Source organism: Hippocampus bargibanti, linkage group LG09 (genome assembly GCF_051943395.1).
Source record: "Hippocampus bargibanti isolate YZ-2025 linkage group LG09, ASM5194339v1, whole genome shotgun sequence".
Lineage (NCBI taxonomy): Eukaryota > Metazoa > Chordata > Actinopteri > Syngnathiformes > Syngnathidae > Hippocampus > Hippocampus bargibanti.
The window spans coordinates 15,271,806-15,286,814 of NC_142742.1; positions in this window are offsets into that span (position 1 = coordinate 15,271,806).

The following is a 15,009-nucleotide window of genomic DNA, read 5'->3' on the forward strand; positions in this document are numbered from 1 at the left end:
TATGCATACACACTTCCACCGAAGTGCGTAAGATGAAAATAGTTCTTATTATGAGGCTTAATATTAATAAAATTGACGTTCATATGATGAAAAGTTCGTATTATAAGGCGTTCGTAAGTTGAGGTCTCACTGTATATATATATCACACCAGGCAACCAGACCCAAGGTGTAGGTTGTGCAAAGAGGCACCTGATACAATCCAACACATAACTACAGGGTGTAAGATAAAGGCAGGGAAAGCCTCCATGTAGCGCCATAACCAGGTGGCTGGCATAGTCTACCGAAACATCTGTGCGGAGTATGGACAGGAAACCCCGAAGTCAAAATGAGAAACACCTCCCAAGGTAGTAGAGAATGACCGAGCAAAGATCCTGTGGGACTTCCAGATACAGACTGACAAGAAGGTAGTGGACAACCAACCAGATATTGTGGTCATCGATATAGGGCAAAGGAAAGCTGTTGTCGTGGATGTAGCGAGTGATGGAAACATCAGAAAGAAGAAACTTGAGAAGATCTAGAAATACCAAGGGCTCAGAGAGGAGCTGGAGAGAGCCTGGAAGGTAAAGGTGACAGTCGTTTCTGTGGTGGTCGGAGCACTCGGGGCAGTGACCCCCAAACTCGACGAGTGGTTGCAACAGATCCCAGGAACAACATCAGATATCTCGGTCCAGAAAAGTGCAGTGCTGGGAACAGCACGGATACTGCGCAGAACCCTCAAGCTTCCTGGCCTCTGGTAGAGGACCCGAGCTGAAATGGGGGACATATACCACCCATGGAGGGTGAGACAAGGAATTACATACATACATAAGCCAGTGTTCCGCACTGAAGGCCGTTCTCACAGGGGAGGGACATGGCTCAGCGGATGGGGGAGTCCTCTGCTTGCCTGATTTGGGATTGCCATGTTATTGGGGTCCCTGCAAATAGATGCTGGGCTTGGTATCTAATGGGGATTACCCCCCACCCCCCACCAACACACACACACTCACTCCTGGCAAAGACATTGCGTCCTCAGTTCGCTGTCCTCAGCCATATGTCTCAGCTTTGTTCTTAGCCATGTTCATATATGTATTCATTTATTTGGTAGTGGTGGTTTAACAGGGCTAATTAGGTTGATCGAGGGCGCTCTTTGCTTGTTGTCAGGTTTTATTGATCTTAACTTTAAAGCACTTTTGGTTGTACATTGCACTATAAGGTTCTATATAAATAAAGTTGATTTGATTTGAACCCATTCCAAGTTGTCAAAAGGATTGATGCTTAGTAAAAGATTATTAAAACCACAATTTACTGGTGGCGGACTTGCACTACACAGCAGTCGTCTGGACGTAATCATTCTTATGTCAAGCAAAGCTTCCTGTTATTGGGATAAAAATGCCGCTTTCCTGGAAGGGGCTTGGTCAACATGTTCACATGAGATATTATTCCCCCATGAAAAGTTCGATAACTGCTTAACGAGTCAAATACACAAACAGAAAGGATGTGATTTATGGGTTCAGTACAAGCAGTTTGTTTGTTGGTCTGAGTTGTTTTCCTGTGTTTGGTTTGGGCTTTATAATTACAATGTTGCTCCTACCAATTGTTTCATTAAGTATAATTAGTTCATCCACTGTGCAGTCGTTTGATGTTGTATATTAAAGTGCAAAAAAACAAAAAAAACAGAAAACCCCGCCAGACGGCACCTTGCTGACCTCGACTCCAGACGACTCCAGATGCTCGTCCTTGCTGAGACATTCGGCCAAGTTAAACCCATCACTGGCTACAATGGGATGGCTTTCTAGTTGAAATGAGGCGGAGTTTGAGATGTGGTGGGCTTCCCTAACTTCAAGCCTCTGTCATGTTGGTCAAGGTGGACATTTTTGACCACAGTTTACTCTGAGAGCAAGGGAAGCCGACATGGAGCATGCAACAGTATTTACTTCATGACTGACTTCATGTGGGTGGTCCCACCGTACGGCCCCTCCTTTTTACTAGAACACAATGGTTGCACCAGACGCCGTACTCTCACATGCTATCCTGCCTCATTGCAAAAGCCATAAAACACGGCATGATATATTTGGAGGATTTCCTTCCCTCACAGGTTACCCTACATTAAATTGCCACAAAAATGAAAGGATTTTTTATCAATATATTTTCACTTCCAAAAATATGATTTTAGACTTTGTCCTAGCTTATCAAAACTCCTAACCGTACTTTATGGAAACATCTCTCAAGCATTCATATCCATTTAAGAAGCTACAGAGTTTTGTTTTATTCATTTCAGTTCAAGGTCTTACCTGAAGTTGCCTCACAGTGTGTCTGATATAACGTTGACGCATTAGAACATGAGATCTGCTTTGTGGAGCAACATGTGCATGACTTTCCACATGACCTGAGGCAGTGGGAATGAAGCACAGCGATAATATTGCTGAATTTGACTTCTGACCGGGGAGGAAATCTGCTCCGGTATGGCTTAAATTATTTCACTTCCATTTTTCATGGCTCATTAAAGAAGGGAAGCTGCACTGTAAACCAAGGACAGATCATGAAAGCGTTTCTACACTTAAAACATACCCACATACATTGAAACCTCCAAAGTCAAACAGCTCAAGTTCAACCTATATAATCCCGAAAGGATATTCCTTTCAGTGCCAACCAATTATCATGTATGACATCATGTCAGACATCATCAAATCACTAAATTCCTGTGATTCCTCTTATTTTCCAGCTCATTTTTATCTATCACAGATAAATTGTAACTCACACTCTTATTTATAACTAACTAGATCACACATATGCATTCATGCATGGAAGGAGAAATACTTAATTAAGAATAAAACCTGGATGTAAACAATGCTTCATCTACTAGGAGTGAGATAAGGAGGGGTGGGTGTGACTTAAAGGACAACCGACGCCATCGGACAAGTTGTGTCCATAATTTGTAAAATCACTTCAAATGACTTCTACTGAGCGTATTTTACAAAGATTCCATGGCATATAGCTATATTTTGCGTTTTAACACTCGTGTTGAATATTCAGGAAGTCTTGTTTTCGAGTTGATGACGATCCCCTACGTAACATCACATTTGGAACGCCCTTTGACAGAGAAAGCGACACACAATGCATTTTGGGTACTTTGTTTGGTCTGAAAACTTCGTGTTGATCCGTGTTGATGGCGAAATTAGTAGGAAAACACATAAATAATGCGATGGTGAATCGTTGTGTGTTGCAACAAGACTACTATTTGATATTCGCTGACACAAATTCCCAGCAGACAAATCAGCCCATTTCCAACGGAGCTTGGAAGCCATCTTTTGCATTTTCTGGGACACAACATTGCTGTCATTGACGGCTCGAATTGATATGGGAGGACTTCTTTAATCAATTGCAAACATTTATGCTTTCCTCTTCAAAACTATTTGAATCATATTCATAACTGGATGAGTAACAAGGGAAGCATCTTCTCCTAATCTAACGTGAGCCCATTGTTTTATTTCTTGAGCAAGGCAAGACGACTTGGCGTGACGTCACGAACTGGGGGTGGGACTTTCTGAAAATAACCAGTTTCGAGCTGATTTGTGGCAGGTTTTGGACACTTTAAGTCATTTTTATTGATGTTTTGCATTTGACTAAAAATATCAGCCTGCGTGTTTTGGGTATTTTAGATTCTATAGAACGTTTTTCTGATGTCGGTGAGGAAACAAAACATGGTGTCGGTTGTCCTTTAAGTCACAGTCGATTGGCTCCTTTTGAAATGAGTTTATTCCTGCGAAAGTATAAATAACATCTGTTGGGGGAAGAGCAGTCTTCTTCCCCAATGGTCTCTCTCTCTCTCTCTCTCTCTCTCTCTCTCTCTCTCTCTCTCTCTCTCTCTCTCTTTGTGCCGTTCCAAGAATAAATAATCTTTCTGTTCATCATTTCGACTGACTATTTAGACCAATTCAAGCGAAGAACATGACCGAGGAGAACAACAACTTTGATCCAAGTTACAACACCAACTGCAAAGAAATATTGAAGGAGCTCACCCTGTTACAGTGTCTTGTTAAACACGCATCAGTAAATAACACTGTGTTGCATTGTATTGTCTTCTCCACCAGAGGTTGACAGCCAGCGCTAAGAGCAAACAGAGGAGCCCATTTTTGAGTTGATGACGATGCCTGACGTGACGTCACGTCTTGAACGCACGCCCCTGACCGAGAAAGCGACACACAATGTTTTTTGGGTACTTTGTTTGGTTTGAAAACTTTGTGGTGATCCGTGTTGATGGCGAAATTAGAAGGAAAACACATAAATAACGCAATGGTGAATCCTTGTGTGTTGAACCAAGACTACTATTTGATACTAGTTGACACAAATTCCCAGCAGACAAATCAGCTCATTTCCAACAGAGCTTGGGTGACATCTTGTGCATTTTCTGCGATGATACATTGGAGGCCTGACGGCTCAAATTGATACGTTAGGACTTCTTTAATCAATTGCAAACATTTATGTTTTCCTCTTGAGAACTATTTGAATCGTATTCCTAACTGGATGAGTAAAAAGAAAGCATGTTCTCCGAATCTTTAGCCATTGTTTTGATTCGAGAGCAAGGGAAGACGTCCTGGCGTGACGTCACGGACAAGGGGGCGGGACCTTATGAAACTCGACATCTCCGAGGTCATTTTGAAGTAGTTTTGGGACACTTTAACTCATTTTTATTGGTGTTTTGCATTTGACTAAACATGGATGTTTTGAGTATTTTAGATGCTATAAAACGTTTTTTTCTGATGTTAGTTAGGAAACAAAAAAATGGTGTTGGTTGTCCTTTCAGTCTGGACACCTCTTGTATCTTGCCAACAGCCATTTACTATTTTGACACTTGTCCACAGTAGGTACTTGGACCGTGACCCTCAGGCTGTACTTTGAAATGGGCTGTCACTTATACAAAGCGTTTCCAGACTTCCTCATGCAATGCCACAGCTCTTCTCTGGGCACCCTGTCATACGCTTTCTCCAGATCTACAAAGACACAATGCAATTCCTTCTGACCTTCTCTGTACTTCTCTATCAACATTCTTAAAGCAAACACTGTAACTGTCGTACTCTTTTTTGGCATGAAGCCATACTGCTGCTCACAAATGTTCACTTCTGCTCTTAGTCTAGCTTCAACTCCTCTTTCCCAGAGTTTCATTGTATGGCTCATCAACATTATTCCTCTGTAATTAGTACAACTCTGCACATCTCCTTCACATCTCCTGAACTGTAGCTTGCTCTCAATAATTCTATTATTATGCAGCCGAGGAGGCGCAAGAACAATCTCTAATCACCACCGTCCCCTGTCATGAGCCAGGAGAACTGTATGCCTCACCTATGCACACATTTTTGATAAAAATAAAATAAAATAAACACTGTAGTACAGTGTTTATAATGTACAGTGACTGAACATTATATACACCAGCTAAACTGTAGAAATTTAGTTCATATACTAAAAGTGTTTGAACACTTTAATAGTGATATGCAGAGGGACAGCAATGCGATCTCACTGCAGAGCAAGCCAGCACAGTTAGCATAGTCATTGGTGAGTCAATCCATGGTGAGGCTCAGCCGGCTGCTGCCTCACCTCTAATTAGTATTTGAACGGTAAATGTGAGAATTCAAAAACTGGTGAAGTTAAATGGAAAAGAACATTAAAGTACAAGTCACGAAATAAATATAACTGTTTAATTTATTTTTTAATTTGATGTTTCCATGATGACAAGTGAGGCACGGCCTCCCCTGCCTGCACGTCAGTGATAGGAGCTACTTTTGAAATGACAAGGTAAAAATGATCTACGAATTATATTTATTGAGAAATATATCGAGGATTCTTGGATTGGATAGGATTTACCTTTATTGGTCTAGCAGTGGATACATTTCCATTTCACAACAGAAAAAGTTATGCAAGAAACAGGAAAGGAAAGAAAGAAGTAGAAAAACAAAATATAGGATCTTCTGCAAAGGCAGCCACTCTCACGGCGCCATCTTGAAGGCAAAAGAACAAAAAAACTAAATAACAAATAATATGACAACACAAAGTCACAGTCATTCATTCTTAAGCACTTGCTGTACCTTCTTTGTTACATTAAGCAGTTCTAGATGAAAGAGGAGATAATCAAAGCATCTTTTTCACCGGTGGATCAGGAACGCCATGGTGAAATGTGCACGTCGACTACAAGCTAAATGTTGAAAGCAAACATGAAGCTGTAGCATCCATTGCGAAATTAGATTATCTCATATTGCCTGTCCCACATAAATCCGCTTCAATTCCAAGCCGCGACAGTTCCACATACGCATCGGGGTATGCGCTGACGGTCCTTTCTTCTCATGGCGGGCTCCTCAGGCCATGCACCCATCCAGCCATAGACTGTGCAACAGCACCGGCCTTTCCGCTGAACAAAGCAGGGCTGTGAAAATGCTGCCCATTACAGGCGCAAAAAAAGCACAATGGCCCCAGAGCTGTCCAGCAATGACAGTGAAATGGCACCAACATTCCTCCCATTCTAAAACAGTACCACACTACCACTCAGCACAGTCTCCTCCTTGGCCAAAAATCCTGAAAAACAATCCGTATCCCTTCCACACGACGCACAACAACACATAATGACAAAAGAAAACACAAAAACAGCACAAAAACAACAAAAAAAGGCAAGGCTCATGAGAGCACTTGCTGAGGGCTGCCTACGCGGGCGCCATCTTGGACTTGTTTGGATTTTATTGGATTGAAAATTCTCGCAGTTGTGAAATTTACATTTTATAGCAGCAAAGTTATGAACGGAAGATGAAAGGAAAGAACTTTTAACTTATCAAGTCAAAGTCAAAGTCAGCTTTATTGTCAAATATGCTAATATGCATGACATACAGCACAGATGAAACTTTTGTTGATGTATAACCGCATATGTTACATAACACAACATAATTACGTACATTTTTTGCCATTACCTGAGTTCACTCTGATAAGTGGCAGACGAGACAAACACACTTTGAAAATGTCAGCGTGAAAAAAAGTCCTGGTACCTAATGTCACATCACCTTGACACCTTACCAATAGAACCTTGGAGATCAACTGGTCGATCGCGATTGATGTATTGAGCACTCGTGTTTTAAGTGATAGACAGTTTCTGGGGAGAACAATGTAACTTACAAAACAAGGAACTATCAGCAAAAGGTATTAAGAATTTGAGGACGAGAAAAAAAAATGGAGTCACTTGGAAACTTGACAAAACTAAACAAGGCAAGTCTTGATGATGAACATTGAGCAGGTCCACTGCTGAAGAGATATGCCCATGCTCCAGCTGGTGCTCATAATAAAATCCCAGACAGTGCAAGACCATGCCAATGTCTAGATTTCTTTCTTTTGAACATTAATAGCTTTTAACAAAAGACAATGAAGGTGCTACAAGCTAAATGTTGAAAGCAAACACGAAGCTTTAGCATCTGTTGACAAAGAGACTGTCTTACATTTCATGTCCCACGTAAATCCGCTTCAATTCCAAGTTGCGACAGTACAAACAAACACATCACATTTGGTGTGGGAGGAAGATGAAGAAGAAGACAGTGAGCCCGATGAGCTGCTGGAAGGAACAGGGGGGTTGTATGATGGGACTGGCAAAAATGCAGGAGTCATCTTGCATCAATGGAACAGGGCCCCGAAACCGCAGTCGAAAATTGTAAAATTGAATCAAAAGGTTTTTGTTTTGATGATAACAAATGTTCGAGTTTAAAAAAAAAAAAAAAAAAAAAAAAAAAGAAATTACCCAAGACAATTTCTCAATTTATTTTGAAATTCGAACAATATGGAAATTAAAGAGCTATTTCTGTTTCACTTTGGAATTCTCACTGTATTTATCACCAAACAAGGCCATGTAACAAGGTAGATTGTTCGACTTCCTTCATGAACATAATGTTTCACGGACATGCACACAAGCAGCGTAAGGAGTGCACAGACACGGACAGTCCTAACCACACATGTGGTAATGTAGATGTAACTGGAAGACTTCTTGAGGCATATGGATGCCATTTGTAGGGTGCACCGAGAATGTATAGGTCAGTCGTACCCTTTGGTATCTCTCTATCCATCTGTTTTCACATCTCTTGCAAATTATAGTGTCCTCCAGACTCAAATGAACATAAATCAGAACGGTGAAAGTGCAGACGTTTTCCCATCTGTCATAAAACAATGATTTAATGTACGGGTTGTCAAAATATGGCACAGCGACTTCGCCTTGCTCCTCAGCAGTCGGAACACAAAGCACCATCTCATCGTTGTAATTTATGGCCTCTGAGGGAACGCAGGGTGATTAGGGCTTGGGGCCACCAACAGCCAGAAAAACAGTAGGTTCTCCAATGAGGATGGATGGAAAACCTTGACCAAATGTATCAAACAATTCAGCTAAATCTATTTCTGTTTGGAGATATATAGCCTGTTTAAAATGTGCGGTATATCTCTGGAACATTTGGTCATAGTGCAGTTGTGAGTTTTGGAGAATCTACATTAAATAGTCAAGGTCCGTGACATGTGAAGTGTTGGTCAGTTGAGGCCAAATCAAATATACAATGGGACCTTTCTGGATTTTAAACAACACTGTAAATGATGTCACCACATCTGCATGTCATTGTTTCCTTCAGAGGTGGGGGGAAAGTTAAATAGTGACTGCCACAAACAAGAACAAACAAGAACATAGCCATTACCAAGCACTACAACTGCCCCATTGGACCTACTGTTGCGGGCAGGAAATTAGCTCCTGATCATTAATAACGTGGGACTCAGGAGAAGATACTTTGTTGACACTTTCATGTGTGTCTAAATAAACACATATTTCCTGTAAACCCAAAATGGGTGCAATAAAAAAGAGCAGAGGCATCCACATTCCTCCACCTATATCATTATGGTGTTTTTCTGTCCACATCAAGAAATGGAGCTTCACAACACAGGCCTGAGCTGGTCGACTACTTCAGCAGTCTGCTTTATTTTAATTTCAAACACTCACCCAATAGCTAGGACAGTATTCAAAACATACCAGATGATCACCACCTGTCTCTCAGGGTGGGAGGCATGTTTGATGGTCATTCGTGGATTGTTTATGTTCTGGATTTTACAGCTACTCATCTGAGTCCCTGGCCAGTCATTGGCTCAATATGAAAGGATTCAAAGTGGGCCCCACACAGCGAACAAAGTTGACTCACAGGTGTTTTGCTAGAATCATCTGTGCTGAGCATCTCTTTTGACTTTTACCCCTGTATGTTGTTTTATTTTGCACATTAAATACAGATATCTGACAGTGCCAAACAAATAAAAAGGTTAATTAATTAGATTAGCACCTAATTAGCTCAACTATCATGTTTAAATGCAGGTATAAGAATATATCAAAGCCATTTGAAGGATCTGGTACACTTACCATCGGATCTTTTGATGGAAGATATCTACAATACAATACATATTGATTTATTGATTTAACAACAGCTGAAGCTGTAACAAAGCGCTTAACATGGACAGCCATCATATACAGGAAATAAAGCAGTGACAAAGATAGCAGAAAGCACCAGGGAGTAATACCAAGATCAAGTCGGAATCATATCAGAAGATATCTACAACCAAATGTAAAAAAAAAAACAATTCTGGTGTGGTTGTCAAAAGAGCACCACTTTTCCCTCACCACCCAGCCTCCACGCAGGACTAAGTCAAAGATTGACAGAACGTTTGAGTCAGGGGATAAGCTTATTGGGCACTATTTGTTATGGGAAGCGGCTGTCTGTGTCTTTTGGCACCACAGATTAGTTGACGGTTAAAACATATATTCCATTCAGTGACTTCACTTCAAGGATTAATTTGTTGTCATTAGTTTTTTTATGAACTTGACACAACTCGACGAGATCCCCTCTACAGCTTCAATTATTAACTAAACAAAACAAAATGCTTGATACACTAATGCCAAGTTACACACTTGAATCTCATGTGCTTGTAACACTTTCAACACACACTTGCGCGGCACTTCGATGCACCCACGTGGCTTGTCAATAATATTTTGACAAAATCCAAGTTCCACGCTGTTGATGTAATTAAATAGTAAACCACTCTGACCCATAGCCAGGCAAAGGGCCCGAGTACAGATACAGGATGTCTGTGTTGTCTGATGGTAACCTTAAATTTTTTAGCTCTGCTTTGCCCCCGGAGGTCTACCAGTTCTGGCCAAGTAGTTGCTTATTCCCCAGGAGGACCCAGGCACTCCCACTGCGTCACTTAAAGTATGTGAAAAGGGGGCCTGGCTATCTGTTTAAAGAGCAGGTGGGCCACCATCTCTCCTCTGTTGTGTCCGTGGTTTCCTTCAACAGCTGGGGGTGGGTCCCATATAGTCAATGGTTCCGAAGGGCCCTTGAAATAATCTTTCCAGGATGAAGTGCCATGGAAACAAAAACACAAATATGTGCCAGAAGTTTGACCATTTCCTTCAGTTTGCTAGCTTGCAAGGCAGATGGTTACAAGATGCCATTGGTGGGTAAATCCGTCTGCACAAAACAATTCTCACCGACACTATTGTTCTTTGTATAGCCATGAATGAATAAATAAATAAATAAATAAATAAATAAATAAATAAATAAAATCAGACATATCATTAACAGAATTAATAAAACTGAAAAGAGGTATACTTTGCACAAAGTCTGATTGGTTTCTCAAGGTGGCCTCAGATGAGTTTCTCTACAGCATCTCGTGTCAACACCACTGACAGCAAAAAGCACTTAGGGACCCAAGATCACTTTACCATCTTTCCAGCATGGAGTTGTTTTTTTGGTGGGGGAGTGGGGGGGGGGGGGGGGGGGTGGAGGTGTGCGGTGGGGATTTGTGGAGACCCAAAAACACTGAAGTAAAGCATACTTAAAATCCTTGTGCACTAGGTGGCAGTGTTGACACTCGATTGAAAAAATTACATGAGAGTACTGACGGGAATGGTACAATATTATTTTTTGCTGCTCATTGATAGCTATAGTTCATTAATGCAATTCATTTCTTTTTTTATTGGTTAATGGGAAAAAAATAACTATTAAAAAAAGCCTTTTTCCAATGACAATAACGCTGCACATTCTACAATTTTTAGGCCTATAAGGTTAACATTAAAAAGATTATCTTATTTGAAGTGCTGCATTCAAGTCTTATTTATATTCTACCTTCTTTTTTTAATGGATTCTAGCTTAATTTGCAAAGTATTCAGACATTATTCACTGGGGCACAAGTGGTAGCCATTATTTCCATGTAATTTAATCGCCTCATTTAAATGTTGGTAAACACCGCACTTCAGCCAAAATGTTTTAGAGCATAACAATACATATTTGTAAAACACACACATTTTATAAAGTAGATGTTTACACACCCCATGTTTAACATTTTTCTTAGTTTCTCCATCCGGTTTTTAGATTGCTTAAAAATAACTGCCATAGACAAACTAAAACTGTGAATTCCCTTAAGTGTTCACGTGACCATTTTTACCCTATCACCAACCGTGACACATGGAAAGCGGTTATTTTTTGGTTGAATGTGTTTGGGCTTTTACGCAGCAAGTCAGCTCACCCTCTGTGAAGCTGCTCCACTCTCAACTGTTAACTTTTCCTCTGTGGGTAACCAAGAGTGGAGCACAGTCCCTGTGGTCCAACAACAAAATACATACAACGAGACAATGATGTTGATATGCAAAGCACTCCTCAACGCACACGCACACACACGTACACACACAAAATAATGTGAAATGGTGAGAAAAAAAAATATTCCAAGATGATGTCCACAAAAAAGAAAATATGCCTTTTTTCATATCGTGACAGCACTATTTGATTAAACAAACACATTAAATCCGTTATCTCCACGAACCATCTAAGGTGATAACAAATGGAAAATACGTCAACGTTTGTGTGCATGCGTGTGTGTGTGCTTAATGCGTTCGGCAGCACTCACATATACAGTTGGTGACACCGGTGGAGTTATGCAGCCAGGTGGGTCCAGGCGCCAGCAGCAGTGACACAGTCTCACCTTCTCCAAGCTTGTCTCTGAGGACGTCTTTTAGCATGGGCAAATGTGTCCATTCACGGCAAGTGGAGCGTTGCAAGGAGGCGCATTAGTTGTTGCGCTACTCTTTCTCCAAAGGCAGTTCTGAACTTGCTTTGATGGCTGGCAAGCAGGCGAGTCTGTGTCTCTATTCCCTTTTCTTATCTGCTGTATCTGATGCAGTATTCGCGAGAGCATTCTAACACTGGCAACCATAGCATAAAAAAAGGGAGAAGCTAGCATTTAGAGGCCACATTTGTCTGTAAACTAGTGCTTAGCAGAAAAAAGTATGTTATGAAGGTCATCTTAAATTTGTGCCTGCTGAGGAAAATCACTTTTCCACAAAGGGATGTCAGCCATCTCTTATGTTCCTCATCACTCATTCGCAACAAATCATTTGTAAGTCTCACTTGGCTTTGAAGAGGGCCGGGCACCCACCAGAGAGGAATTCCCACTGACGGTAAAAACCTCCGGAGGAGGCCTATGATTGTATCTATATTAATAGCTCTGTAAGTCTAGAAGGATGTTGTCCTGTCACACAATGGTGCTTCTTTTCCCCCCGAAATCATCTTAAACTGATTAGGGTGCGTTGAAAATATCAGGTTCTTTTTGAAAACGCTTACACAGCCTTTGGTCTTGTTGCGTGGACTCGCATGCCACATGCAATAAATTATTAGTCTAAATTGGAACAGAATGGCAGCTTTACATCAGGACTGTCAGCCATGAGAGGGAATAGAAATTGGCTTGAAACTACGATAAACATAGTATGGATGCATCCAAACTGGATCCAAGGTTATTATTTCAGATTGTGGATTTGATCCATAATGTCAAATCACAATGTTTTACACAACCTAGATCGAGACATATGAATCTCTCAGCAGTATTCAAGTTCACCTAAACAGGTACAGTGCACCGTTTGGGCAATTACTGTGCATGCGCCCATCCTTCCACTTGCTCATATCAAAATTAGTTACGCTTACCTGAAGCCCATCTGAGGTGATTGTGTGAAAAGATGACAGATGGCTGGACCATTGCATTGGACGACACCATTTCATTGGAGGTCAGTCATTGATAGCACAACCATTTACAATCACTCACACACCTGTAGTCACTGAGCAGGATTGACCATACTGACTCTGCAAAAAGTCTGCCTTGTGCATCTTTTTGACGTGCATTATATGAGCCAGCACAGGGCAGCATTGTCCAATAATCGGCATGTAAATAAGAATAATTTGGGCTATCGTGTGAAAGTGACCTGTGTAAATATAGATCCACGGTGCTCAACACAAATAAATTAAGGGGAGCAGATACTGCATAAGAAAATGTAATTTTACAATCTAATACTTAGCACAAAAGAAAGTAAACATTCTGGGGACACAAATCAAGTGTTTATTGCCTTGTAGTTGAACAGAAATGTTTTTCACAAGTTTCTCATCTCACGCAAAGGATCTCACACAGCACAAATTTAACCGTTGTACTAAGTTCATCCTGTCTACTTGATATCTAATTTTAAGCTGATTCTTTACTTACAGACAGTGTAGGTGTTTCAAATAGCTGACATGTTTCGGCGGAAGGCGGAAGTAGTCGCCAAACATGTCAGCTATTTGAAACACCTACACTGTCTGTAAGTAAAGAATCTGCTTAAAACTAGCACAAATTTAAGTTGAATGTTTTGATTAGTTGTTCTATTTAATGATTTTATTTCAAATTCCAGTCTATATGTGTGCTGTTTAAAGGACAACCGACGTCACTTTTTTGTTTCTTAACTGACATCAGAAAAACGTTTTATAGCATCTAAAATACCCAAAACAAGCAGTATGATATTTTTAGTCAAATACAAAACACCAATAAAAATGACTCAAAGTGTCCAAAATCTGCAAAAAATTGAGCTGCGAATTTTCAGAATGTCCCGCCCCCAGTTCGTGACGCAAAACAATTGCTTCAGATTCGGAGAATATACTTTCTTGTCACACATCCAGTTATGAATATGATTCAAATAGTTCTGAAGAGGAAAGCATACATGTTTGCAATCGATTAAATAATTTATTTCAATTTATTCCTTTCAAACAAGTACAGCAAAATACATTGACGTGATGGAAGGACCGCTAGAATGTCTTTTTTTACGGTCAGGGGCGGTCCTTTAGTGACGTCATGTACGGACTCGTCACCAACTCAAAAACAAGACTTCCTGAATATTCAGCGCGAGTCTTAAAACGTATATGCGGTGGAATCTTTGTAAAATACGCTCAGTAAAAGTCATTTGAAGCCATTTTACAAATTATGGACACAACTTGTCCGGAGACGTCGGTTGTCCTTTAAATGAGTGTAGGGAGTGTGTGCACATACAGTACTGTAACCAAATATAGAAAAAACTGTCAAACAGCACATCACCCCCGCCCCTTCAAGTAATCAAGTCATGCTGGGGTGTCGACATGCCGTTTATGCACATTGCGACATTTTTTTTGTGGCAAAACAACTCGTCACAGTACACTGTCGATAAAAAAGTTCCTCCCCCCCACCCCCCTGTGGGGTGACGTAATAGCAGGCCTCCACATACACTTCCCAGACTGGACAACTGCTACAGCAAGTGTCATCGGCAATAGTATCCACTGAGCAGAGCCGCAACACGTGGGTGCACCCGTAAGTTTTCTGGGAAGCTGTCAGAGGTCAGCAGAGACCAGGAAGGGAATATAAGAACAGGATTCCCAATCAAACATGCAACTCTGACCACTTTGCTCAAATGAAGACCAGGTGTCCCTCCCATGTTCAGAACTATCAAATGAACACCAGACATATACTTTTATGTTTATTTCTCTTTGTCGTACTGTATGTCAGCTAAAAGGGAGATGGACCTCATTTACAAACGCTTAACTTTGTTAGCATCTCAGGTGGACATGTTGAAAAGGATCACAACCAAGACTATTATTCGCTGGTTTGGTTCAAGCCTTTGACCCTTTAGAGGAAACAAAAGAGATGAAAATGCTTTCAATA